The sequence below is a fragment of the Pinus tabuliformis genome, chromosome 6, assembly GCF_031772625.1.
Source record: "Pinus tabuliformis cultivar Carrire ecotype Pingquan chromosome 6, CPIR1, whole genome shotgun sequence".
Classification (NCBI taxonomy): domain Eukaryota; kingdom Viridiplantae; phylum Streptophyta; class Pinopsida; order Pinales; family Pinaceae; genus Pinus; species Pinus tabuliformis.
The window spans coordinates 308,043,115-308,056,001 of NC_142292.1; positions in this window are offsets into that span (position 1 = coordinate 308,043,115).

Genomic DNA, 12,887 nt, shown 5'->3' on the forward strand with positions numbered 1-12,887 from the left:
ATGGTCCGTGGACCATGGGATTGTATGAGAAAGGCTATAAATATATGTGTATGTGGCTTAGTGGGTCCTAACCCAAGTTCAAAGTTAGTTGTGCCAAACAAATCCCTACACTACTAGCTCTTTCGGCATCAATCCGTGTAGCGTGGACTAAAGTCTCAACCGAAGCAGTATGGGGGGATGCTAGAACCAAGTTTCCGTACCCAGAGATCAGCATGATGTCATTTTATGCCCTAAATCCTCCTTCGCGAAGATTGATAAGCCTTTATAGCTTATCGATATAACTCCCTGTAATCAACTTCTAGACCTCCGCGAAGGTCTATGACTGTGTTTTGTGGACCTTAAACAAGCTAATCAACTACTTACATGCATCAAAGATTATTCTTAATCCAGTAATTACTCAGACCAGCTTAAGTGTTTGTTAACTTCAACATACAACAAGGTAATATTCGTGTAAATATTAACATGAATTCCATTCATATAACAATATAAATCATGTAAAGTCACGCATCAATACATCATTATTTCATAAACTCATAACAACATAAAGCGCATTCATATAAACAGAAGTAAAGAGATAAACATGGGTATTTCTACAAAAATCTTCTTTATTAATATTCAGTTCAGCTTACAAACTCAAGAATTCACTGTGCAATCAGCTGCAGGGGTCCGCGCACTCAGCTGTGGACTCTATTCTAGGCCTCTGTGCACATAGCTATAGAGCCTTTCTTCCTACTCTTCTGCGCTAACTCTCTAAACTTCTCCCATAAACAAACTTCATTACTTGCCTTAGACGTCCTAAGAGACACCTATTTATACAATCCCATGGCCCATGGACCATGGGTATATCCTCAAAAAGCTGACTCAACTTACATAAAGAAGGGTAAAACCCTTTATGATTCTTTAGCTAACTACGCACTTTGCGACCACAATATGCGGATACTTTACATCTTTATACAACAAAACTTGGGATTTTGCCCCAAAATTGACCCTAGGGGACGCCATCCCAACAGGCCCCCAACACAAAGATCATGACTCGCCCTCGAGTCACTTGGCTGGAACGGAGATCTTACTGCGAAGATCCCCCACCTCCTCTTGTGCAACTGCTACCTCAACCGTGCTCCGCATGGCTTCCTGCTTGATCTGTTCCACTAGCTAATCTATGGCTAGTCATGCACTGTCCTACTTGATTTTCTACTGCGTACTCTTTAAGTTCGCTAATTTCTCCTAAATATTGGTAGAGACGATGTAGGCCTCATCCAACCAGGGCCCCAATCTGGCCTTAAGAACGACCTCTTTCTTCTGCACTTCTTCCACCTGTGTAAGCATCTTCTTCGTCTCCCGCGGATTGGCAAGGAATTGTGCTATAGAAACAGTGTGTGTCATCGCCCTCACTTCATCATATTGTTGCTGGAGCTCATAGAATTCTATATTTAAGACCTACAGGGTGGGATCTTCCTGTAGGGCCGTGACTACCTCCATAGCCTTCTCAAACAGTGTGGTGCAGTCCACCACCGTGGCATCAGCCATTGTGACTCGATCTTTCACAATAGCTTCGCATTGTTCCCTCACCTCTAGTGAGGTTGAAGGTAGCAACTTGAGCTCCAGTTCTGTTATCTTCAGGTTCAGCTCAAACTAGACTCTAGCCACCTCTACCTTGGCATTGTGCATGCCCGTAGCAAGCTTTCTTATCTTTTTCTCCAATGGCACGTCATCCGGGATATGTAGTTCTGGCACATTCTACATGCTTTTGCCACTATGGCCGCTATCTAGGAGCTATGCACCTAGATTGTGTCCTTGTCCTTCAGTACCTATGTCTTCTCAATGAACATATGTTTGTTGTTCACCCGATACTCACTGATGAGGCTGAGCACCCGTTGCTCCTGAGCTCTGAACTATGTTGTCACACCTGCCTGCAACGTGTGAAGGTACTCATTGGGGAGCATAGCCAGGTTGAGACCGATATTATTCAAAGAACTAACTATGACCTTGTCATCGGCTACCTCCTCACTCAAGGATCCATCTTGCAGTGCGACTTCTCGGAGATCCAGTGATCGAACCATCTCTGTTGCGTGAGTGGTACCTAGTGCCAAACTCGTTGATGCAGTGTTGATCTGCCCTGTGCCTACCTGGATCCTACTCATCTGAATCTACAGGTCATGTGTTGGGCCATGAATACGACCACTTTGTAACACTTATTTCATCCATTTTTACTCTTCTCTATTATATCATCTATTATAATTTATCATTTAAATCCATTTTATAAATAATTTATGCTCTCATGGATGAATATTATTTATTCTCCTTTATTTCTAATAAATTGATGATTATGCATTATTTTATCAATGATAGTTCTAATAAGTTGGTTATAACATTATTCACCATTTTTAGCCTCGAAAGTAACTTCCAGATTGAAGATTTGATTTTTAAATCTGCCAACTCAGAAATTCGCTGGTTTAAGGAGTGACATTTTTACGGTTGAGATTCTGAGAAAATGAAGACGAATTTGAGAAATCCGGAACATGGGTTTTGTCCAGAACGGGCCCAATTAACTTTATTGAAGAACGGTTTGCCAAAATTCGGCTTGTACAGAGAGAAACGTAGGGTTCTTTGAGCACGATTTTCTCAGATTTGCAGTTGCGGCCGTCCTCCAAATCTCAGCTACAAAGCCAAATTCGCCTTGTTCTTGTTGATCAAATGGTTAGAAGCAAACGAATTTTGTAATAGGAATCATGTTGTACTTATCCTTATTGTAACTTCTCTCTGATCTCTCTCGAGATCAGAGATGGGGATGATTTGGGGGAGACTTCAGGATGACTTTGGGGATTCGAATGATGGCGAATTGATGATTTGAATTAGAGATTCAGAAGCAAGGATTCATGATAGGATAGGAGGAAGGAAGGATTGTTTTATGCTATAAGTCTCAAAGCTTCAACTATTGTAATGATTTCACTATTTAATGATTAATACATAATTTGGGCGTTACTGTTCACTCTTTTCCTTCTGAAGTAACCTAGCAGCGTCCGCTGGCGGCTAAGGGCCCAGCCTCTGGTGGAGTACGCTGCTGCTGTGTATCATATCTTTACAATTGCTGCTGTGTGACGGTTTGTTTTCCCTTTCATTTCTTTAAATTGTTTTGTTCAGCGATCTTTTGTTTATGAACATTTCGCAGAATTACTTTGTTATATCGAAATCCTAATTGGATTGCGTGAGTGATAGAATTATTAATTATAACTTGACATGTATTGCTGATAATTTTGGTCTAATACTGCGCTGTCTAATTAAGAACCGTGGTCCATTTAATTGCTGCTCATTTATAATTGCCATGGTTGTTCAATTAAGTTACTACTCAAATATAACTGCGATTGTAATTGCTTCAATAACTGCGATTAATGTTCATGTTGTTGGATTAAGGTTGCTGATTCAATTACATTTATAGTTTGTTGTGTCTTTCCAATTACTTAGTTTTGTTGTTCGGTTCCTTTAATTCCAATTTGTTGTTCCATTTACGGTCATTCCATTTTAGACTTGCTATTCCATTTCCTATTTGTTGTTCTATTTTACTTTCTGACATTCCATTTACTTGCAATTGCTGCTTTGGTGTGAGAGAAGGTCTAAGGCTGTAGTGAGCCAGCAAGTCGCTGCTTAGCTCCCAGACCTATGGTCCATGCTCTAATTTCCTTTCCATCAGTTTCTAGAGGGATGGGTTATCACTTCCGCACCCTTGACTGATAAGCTGTCTTGTGTGATTTTATCCTTTTGAAGTAATTTAGTCATAGTTTAGCATCCGTCTACTCTTGTGTTCTCTGAACGCTGTACTACTAAACATTACTCTTGAGTAAATAGTCGCCTCAGACTGAGTACACTATTGAAATAAAAAGTCGTCCCTGGGTTGACAATTAATGTGAAGGTAATTAGGAGTTCAAAAGACACCTTTTTATCGCTCCACATTTTGGCGCCGTTGCCGGGGAGAGTGTAGCCATTTCTAAAGAGTAGTGTGAATCTGATGAGTGCCTGCTAGGGAAGAGTTGGATCTTAAAAACGGAAGGTAAGAACCTGCGTACGGAGCATGTAAAAGCCCTGCTCCCCTGTCCGCTTTCCAGTAGGACTGTTAAAGAACCTAGGGTAGAAATAGATGTTTGAATTTTTGTGTGAATGATTAGGAAAAAGATAGAAATTTTTAAAAAATGAATCACATGATCTCACACAAGTGGTGATGTAAGCACCACCCATTTCACTAACCGATTGACAGGAACATTTGAAGAAGGAGCCTCGAAGAAACACATGAAGAACATCTTATACTATGGTAAGAAATGGCTCACATTTCTACTTTTGAATTTCCTATCAAAGATCTAGGAGGAGTGACACAAATGCACATAATTCCCCCATCTTTACCAAATTTTCATGGTTTAGCAAATGAAGATCCACATACATTTTTGTTTGAGTTTGAAATACTTTGTAGAGGATATGATTATTGTACTAATGATCAAAGATTGAAAATGTTTCCTCTTACTCTAAAAGGAGCAGCTCTCCGATGGTTCATGAGCCTAGGTGGGAATTGCATCCAATCATGGGAGGACATGAAGAACATATTCTTGAAGAAGTACCAAGACTATTGCAAATCCAATGAAGATATTTTTAGTATGATACAAGGGGAAGATGAAAGTTTGGAGGACTATGTAGATCGATTTCAATACAACCTTCAAAAATCAAAATATAAGCATTTGGAAAAAGAGATCTTAAAAACACTCCTTCTTAAAGGAATCAAAGATGAATGTTTAGAAATCTTAAATCTGATAGGAAAAGGTGATGTTTTTCAGTTATCATATGATGATGTTTGTGAGTTGTGCATAAGGTATTCAAGAGGAATCTCCAAGGCTGGTAAGAATTCTAGAGATGTTTGTTTTTCCTTTTCCAAACCTGCTACAAGAATAGGAGACATAAGAGCTGAAATCAATGCTTTATTTGAAAATTTTAAATTTGATTTTATTAGCTCTCTAAATGAAAAATTGGATGTTTTGCAGGTTCATAAAAATGAAGAATTTGATGAAGTGTTTTACCCTCAGGACCAAAAGGAGCATCTCATAGATACTCACTCTTCCTTATCTAGGATGGAAGTAGCATATCAAAGAGGTCAGGAAGCTGCAACAAGATCAAAACCATGGAAATCATGGCCTACAGGTATGGTTCAAAACACTCCCTCTCCACTTTCTTACTTGCATAATCCATTATGGAATATTAATGTGTTAGGGCAGCCATGTCAATTTCAATATAACCACCTATCTTGTTTACAAGTTGGGCATGGTTCATCTTATGATGGCATGACTACTCTCCCTCATCTTGTAGCACAAGCACATTCTCCATATTCTCCACCAGCTCTTCCACAATATCTTGCTTGCCCATCAAAACCATTCACACAACCCAATCAACCATATCGTCAAAATGCTCCATTCCTTACACATTTTCCTGCTCAACTAATTCCGCACCCTCACCATAATAAACCAGTACAACATACTTACAATGTTGAACTGGAAAATTTACCCACCCTTTCCACCCATTCTATCTCACATGTGTTATTAGAGAAAACCTACAATGAGATTCAGAATGTTTCAAATGCAAAAATTGTAGAAACTATGGAAGAAAATGAGGTTTCTTGTAGGTTGCATCAACAAGCCATTTTAAAAGCTCAAGAACTTCATGATATGATGGCTATGCGAAATCAAAAAAGTAAAGGATATATTGAATATTGGTTTCACTCCATCATTTGTTTGCAACATCACTCTATGCTTCAACAATTTTTGATACCATTTTTTGAAGGGAAGTTGGCTTCTCATACCCTAATATCCATTAACATGCATTTTTCAAATTTGGGTATGTGCATATGTGAAGCCTTACTTCGAAATGGCTTCACTGGAAGTACTCATATACGTAGTCATATTCATCCTTCAATCAAAGTAGGTTAGTGAAAAAAATAAAATAAAATAAAATAAGGACATAAATAAATGCATTTTGTTCTTTTGTAAAACTAGTTGTTTTTGTTGCAACATGCTATCGAAATCAACATCGGTGATAATTTTTTTAATAATTTGTGTATGTAGATGAATCATAATGGAAATAATAATTTCTACAAACACTCATTTTCATTTTTATCACCAATTTGAAAAAATGCTTGAATTTCATTTTTTTTGGCTTGCGGGCTTGATGAACTTTCTGGAAAAACAGTCGGGACAGTCATGTTTTGAGGGACCAAAAGTGAATATTTTTAAAACCTGTTTCTACCCCAAGTATCCCTTGATGTCTACTTTCTAACCCAATTTGAATCACTCAATTTGGATTTGAAACGAAAAAGTTAGAGCCAAAACATTGACCGGATGTCTAACGGGCAGCTCAGGAACAGAGTTGGGACAGTCAGTTTTTGGAGGCCTAAATGAATGAATTTTTAAAACCTGTTTCTATGGTAGATTCCCCTATGAATCTAGTTTACAATACAATTGGAATCACTCATTTTCGATATCATATGGGGAAGTTATGATCAAAATACGGACTGTCTATCGTAAATCAGCACCCTTAAAACTATGTCTTTCCGGTTGTTCCTTACAGTATTTGACCCATCAATTCTTCTTCTCTTCAAAACCTGTTTCTATTGGAGATAAATAAATGAATCTAATTTCATTTCCAATTTGAATCATTTGAATCCGACATCAAATGAAAAAGTTATGCTTGAAATATCAACTGTTGGTCTAAGACGGGTAATCGACAATAACTCTATTATGCAGGTTGTTCTAACTGAAATTGACATATCATATCATTGAATTTCTAAAACCTATTTCTACTGGAGATAAACCTTTGATTTAGCTCTCATTTGGCTTTGGAATCACTCGATTTCGACGAAAAACAAAGAAGTTGTGATTAAAACACTGCGGGCTAGCATGATTGGCCACTGCTCTCCCGCAAGTGACAGATAAATTTTACTTTGTTATTTTCTCAATGGATTTGTTATACAGAGTAACTACTTGTTGTTTTTTTGCATAATTCTTGGATTAGGGGAGCCCGATCACCTCTCTTTCTCCATGATTGAATGTTTTATTGCAGGTAGACACTCGTTTTTTGCAGGTCCTGGGAAAATAAAGAAGGTCAATTTATGGACGAGTGATTTTTCAAAGAAATTTTTATAAAACAAAGGAATTTTATCCAAATCATTACCCAACGGATTCATAATAGAACAAATTTAGAATTGATTTCCATTTGAAGATTCATGTCATGTCTTTGCTGCCAAAACATTTTTCGAATAGATCATTTTTTTGACATAACATCATAGCTGTTGCAACTCAATTTATTTATTTACATACTGCTTTTTGTTGTTTCTTTTCTAATTTCTCTTATATTTTGTGTTTCAGGTGTTGCTTCATTCAAAGTGCAACTCATCCTCAACATCAATGCAGTGAACAGCTAATTCATTCTTTGCGTGTTTGCATTTTATGGTTGTGTATTTTGCTGTTCCTTTTTTGAAGGGACAACATTTGTGTGCATTTTTGTCGTTCCTGCTATTCCTTTTTCAAAGGGACATCATTTTCGTTTTGCTATTTATTTTCTAAAGGAATAGCACTTTTTGGTTCAGCCATTCGTTTTGTTGTTCCTTTTTCATAGTTCATTTTGTTGTTCCTTTTCGAAATGGAACAGCACTTATGCATTTTCACGGTTTGTTGTTCCTTTTCGAAATGGAACAACACTTTTGCACTTTCACGTTTTGCTGTTCCTTTTCGAAATGGAACAACTGCTGTTCCTTTTCGAAATGGAACAACACTTCTGCACTTTCACGTTTTGCTGTTCCTTTTCGAAATGGAACAGCACTTATGCATTTTCACGCTTTGTTATTCCTTTTCGAAATGGAACAACACTTTTGCACTTTCACGTTTTGCTGTTCCTTTTCGAAATGGAACAACACTTTTCGCACTTTCACATTTTGCTGTTCCTTTTCGAAATGGAACAACACTTTTGCACTTTCACATTTTGCTATTCCTTTTCGAAATGGAACAGCTGATGTTCCTTTTCGAAATGGAACAGCACTTTTGCACTTTCACGCTTTGCTGTTCCTTTTCGAAATGGAACAACACTTTTGCACTTTCACGTTTTGCTGTTCCTTTTCGAAATGGAACAGCGCTTTTTGCACTTTCACATTTTGCTGTTCCTTTTCGAAATGGAACAACACTTTTGCACTTTTACATTTTGTTGTTCCTTTTCGAAATGGAACAACACTTTTTCACTTTCACGTTTTGCTGTTCCTTTTCGAAAGGGACAACACTTCGACACTTTTCATTTTTGATGTTCCTTTTTCAAAGGAACGGTACTTTTGATTTTTGCTGTTCCTTTTTCCAAAGGAACGACATTTGCATTCTCACATTTTTTTGTGTGTATTTTTGCTTTTTGGTGTGCATTTCCTTTGTTGTTCCCTACAAGGAATAACACTTTTTTGAGTGTTTTTGCTGTTCATTCAAAAAAGCAACACTTTGGGAGTATTTTTTAGAGCAACCCTTTTCTTCCTCTTGTGATATTATTCCTAATTCATCTCAACCACATTTTACCGATTCCTTTTTATGGCATGAAGTACACTACTTTTATCAGGACAAGAATTATCGATTCTATTGAAGCGAGTTAATATCATTCATGTTATGATCTTTAACAGGATAGCTCCTTGATGATAGATTTTTTTCAAAAGGGACACAATTACTTATATACTACTTTACTGCATTGTTTTCTGTTGAACATGATATTGATTGATCATCTTAATACCATGCTGGTTCCACCCTTCCTGGTTATAATCTTCTCTGTCTGTAATAAATGAGATTATGGGTATATTTTTTTCTATTGACATGTTCAACTTCTTCCGCCATCCCTGCTCTTAAGGAGTATTGAGCCTCCCTCATTTTATCATAAAAATATGTAATAACAACAAAATTTTGTTCGCAGATGGAGGATAGGGGGTCTCATTACGAGCCAGCCTACCATGTTCATAAGGTTGTAACAGAGTGACATTCCCGTTATGGCCACCACACCAGGGTTATGATCCATTGGATAGCCAAATTATCCTTGGAACAGGAGGTCTCATCACGAGCCGGCCTGATCACTTTTGCTACATCCCAGTGAATGGCAGTGTGATTATCTGGTTACCACGCCAGCACACTGATCTCTTCTGTAGAACAGCACTGTAACTCTCCATTTATAAATTGAGGATCCTGGCTCATATGGGTTAAAAAGCAACCCTGCCGAGGCTATGGACGCCTACTGGCAGCAGCGGCTCTGCTTATGGTATTGAAGTTATATCTTATCGTCAATTATTATTATAATACCCTTTTCTTATTTTTTCTTTTTATCAGAGAGGTTATTTCCTTAACTTTTTCCCTGTTTTGAACCTTTATGCATGAGAAATTGTTTTATGATCATTCGCATCATTTTCAGCTAGAATACTATCAGCAAAGCATCTTTTTAGCACATTGTTGTCCTTTTTCATTTTGTATAAACTATCATCATTCCAAAGCGTTCTATCTCTTATTCATAACTATCTTTACACATTTTGCTCTCAATATAACCATAATTTTCACCGTCCTATCATTGATAAGTGTACTCTGCTTCACTTACTGATATATTGTTCATTCCATTGCCTTGCCGTCCGCACCACCCCTCTCATATGCTTTATGGTTATGGAACCCTTTTTCCAATTGGAGGGGGGAATGTATGCATTGTGGGGTTGCATGCGATATGATTACTACACTTTGCCATACCTTGTTGATTTGACAACATATTAGTATTGCATGTATACATAAGTTTTTCTAATTGAAATTTTGCATGCATTTTATCTGTTGCTATTCAAAGCTAACACTATGGATTCAAGAACATTGTATGCAAAATAGTGCTTTGTTTACAGGAGAACAACAAGTATGGGCAGAATTCTATTCGTAGCATGACCACACTATTGCACTTCACAGTAGAGGCTCGTGAACGTGAACAATTCTTCAGACATGATGTGCTTCCTTGGATTCCACCTTTTGCATCACTTTTAGCACCAACTCTGCCTACATCAGCTTCAACAACTACCAGTATTTATATGTCATTCCACATTTTTGGAGGTAAAACTTGAGGTAAAATTGCATAGTTTTCTAATTTATTATAAATTTAGGAGAATCTAATGAAAATCCATTTTGAGCATTATTTGTCATCCTTCATTCCACATCTTTACCACTTCCCCTTTTTTAGCAGCATGTCATTTTCGAGTGTGGGGGAGTGTTCTTTTCATTCATTTCTTTCTTATGACCACGCCATTCATATTCTTTATCATCCATTGCTATTCTTATTCATTCTCAACACCTCCCTTATGCCATGTTGTTTTACACCAAGCATAGAATTCAACAGATAATAGCTACCACCTCTATTTGTTTTCTAGCATCGCATGAGGGCATGCTAATTTTTCAAAGAGGGGGAGGAATTGCTACGCATGATGGATGTTTTCTATTTTCTTTCTCATTTAAGGCATACAATTTCAGTGTAGAAATTGATTTCCATAATATTTTTAAAAACTATGAACTCAATTCTTGTGATCTCTAGGAAACACAAACATACTATTAAAATACACATACCTAGATAATTTCAAGATAAATTGGTTCATAAAAATTTTGGAAATCATGCACTCTCACCTACAGCCATTTTGTTTATATCTCATGATCCGTGCATCAAAACAGTCCAATTTTTGGATCATAAAGGCATTTATATATTATAAATTACTTGCCAAATTTCGACAAAAGCTGGTTTGTAGTTTTTGAGAAAATGGTTAATGAAGTTTGTTGTTACTTATATCATATTTTGTTGCAACTTCATATATACATATAATTGAATGTCAATGTAAAAATTGTTATTCCTTTATCAAGATTACTAAAAGTGAATATTCATTAATTAAGGAAGAATTCATTTGTTCTATCCATTTCATGAGCTGAGATGAACATATTTTTTATCGCTTGGTTAACACATGGGTTTTTGTCTTTGGGTTGCATGAAGGCATGCAATATATTCATTTTTCGTTGCATGAGGACATGCAACATATTGAGTGTGGGGGTATGTTGGGCCATGAATACAACCACTTTGTAACACTTATTTCATCCATTTTTACTCTTCTCTATTATATCATCTATTATAATTTATCATTTAAATCCATTTTATAAATAATTTATGCTCTCATGGATGAATATTATTTATTCTCCTTTATTTCTAATAAATTGATGATTATGCATTATTTTATCAATGATAGTTCTAATAAGTTGGTTATAACATTATTCACCATTTTTAGCCTCCAAAGTAACTTCCAGATTGAAGATTTGATTTTTAAATCTGCCAACTCAAAAATTCGTTGGTTTAAGGAGTGACAGTTTTACGGTTGAGATTCTGAGCAAATGAAGACGAATTTGAGAAATCCGGAACATGGGTGTTGTCCAGAACGTGCCCAATTAACTTTGACAAAGAATGGTTTGCCCAAATCCGGCTTGTACAGAGAGAAACATAGGGTTCTTTGAGCATGATTTTCTCAGATTTGCAGTTGCGGCCGTCCTCCAAATCTCAGCTGCAAAGCCAAATTCGCCTTGTTCTTGTTGATCAGATTGTTAGAAGCAAACCAATTTTGTAATAGGAATCATGTTGTACTTATCCTTATTGTAACTTCTCTCTGATCTCTCTCTATTTAAATGAAAACAGAGATCAGAGATGGGGATGATTTGGGGGAGACTTCAGGATGACTTTGGGGATTCGAATGATGGCAAATTGATGATTTGAATTAGAGATTCAGAAGCAAGGATTCATGATAGGATAGGAGGAGGGAAGGATTGTTTTATGCTGTAAGTCTCAAAGCTTCAACTATTGTAATGATTTCACTATTTAATGATTAATACATAATTTGGGCGTTGCTGTTCACTCTTTTCCTTCTGAAGTAACCCAACAACGTCTGCTGGCGGCTAAGGGCCCAGCCTCTGGTGGAGTACGCTACTGCTGTGTATCATATCTTTACAATTGCTGCTGTGTGACGGTTTGCTTTCCCTTTCATTTCTTTAAATTGTTTTGTTCAGCGATCTTTTGTTTATGAACATTTCGCAGAATTACTTTGTTATATTGAAATCCTAATTGGATTGCGTGAGTGATAGAATTATTAATTATAACTTGACATGTATTGCTGATAATTTTGATCTAATACTGCGCTGTCTAATTAAGAACCGTGGTCCATTTAATTGCTGCTCATTTATAATTGCCATGGTTGTTCAATTAAGTTACTACTCAAATATAACTGCGATTGTAATTGCTTCAATAACTGCGATTAATGTTCATGCTGCTGGATTAAGGTTGTTGATTCAATTACATTTATAGTTTGTTGTGTCTTTCCAATTACTTAGTTTTGCTGTTCGGTTCCTTTAATTCCAATTTGTTGTTCCATTTACGGCCGTTCCATTTTAGACTTGCTATTCCATTTCCTATTTGTTGTTCTATTTTACTTTCTGACATTCCATTTACTTGCAATTGCTGCTTTGGTGTGAGAGAAGGTCTAAGGCTGTAGGGAGCCAACAAGTCGCTGTTTAGCTCCCAGACCTATGGTCCATGCTCTAATTTCTTTTCCATCAGTTTCTAGAGGGATGGGTTATCACTTCCGCACCCTTGACTGATAAGATGTCTTGTGTGATTTTATCCTTTTGAAGTGATTTAGTCATAGTTTAGCATCCGTCTACTCTTGTGTTCTCTGAACGCTGTACTACTAAACATTACTCTTGAGTAAATAGCCGCCTCAGACTGAGTACACTCTTGAAATAAAAAGTCGTCCCTGGGTTGACAATTAATGTGAAGGTAATTAGGAGTTCAAAAGA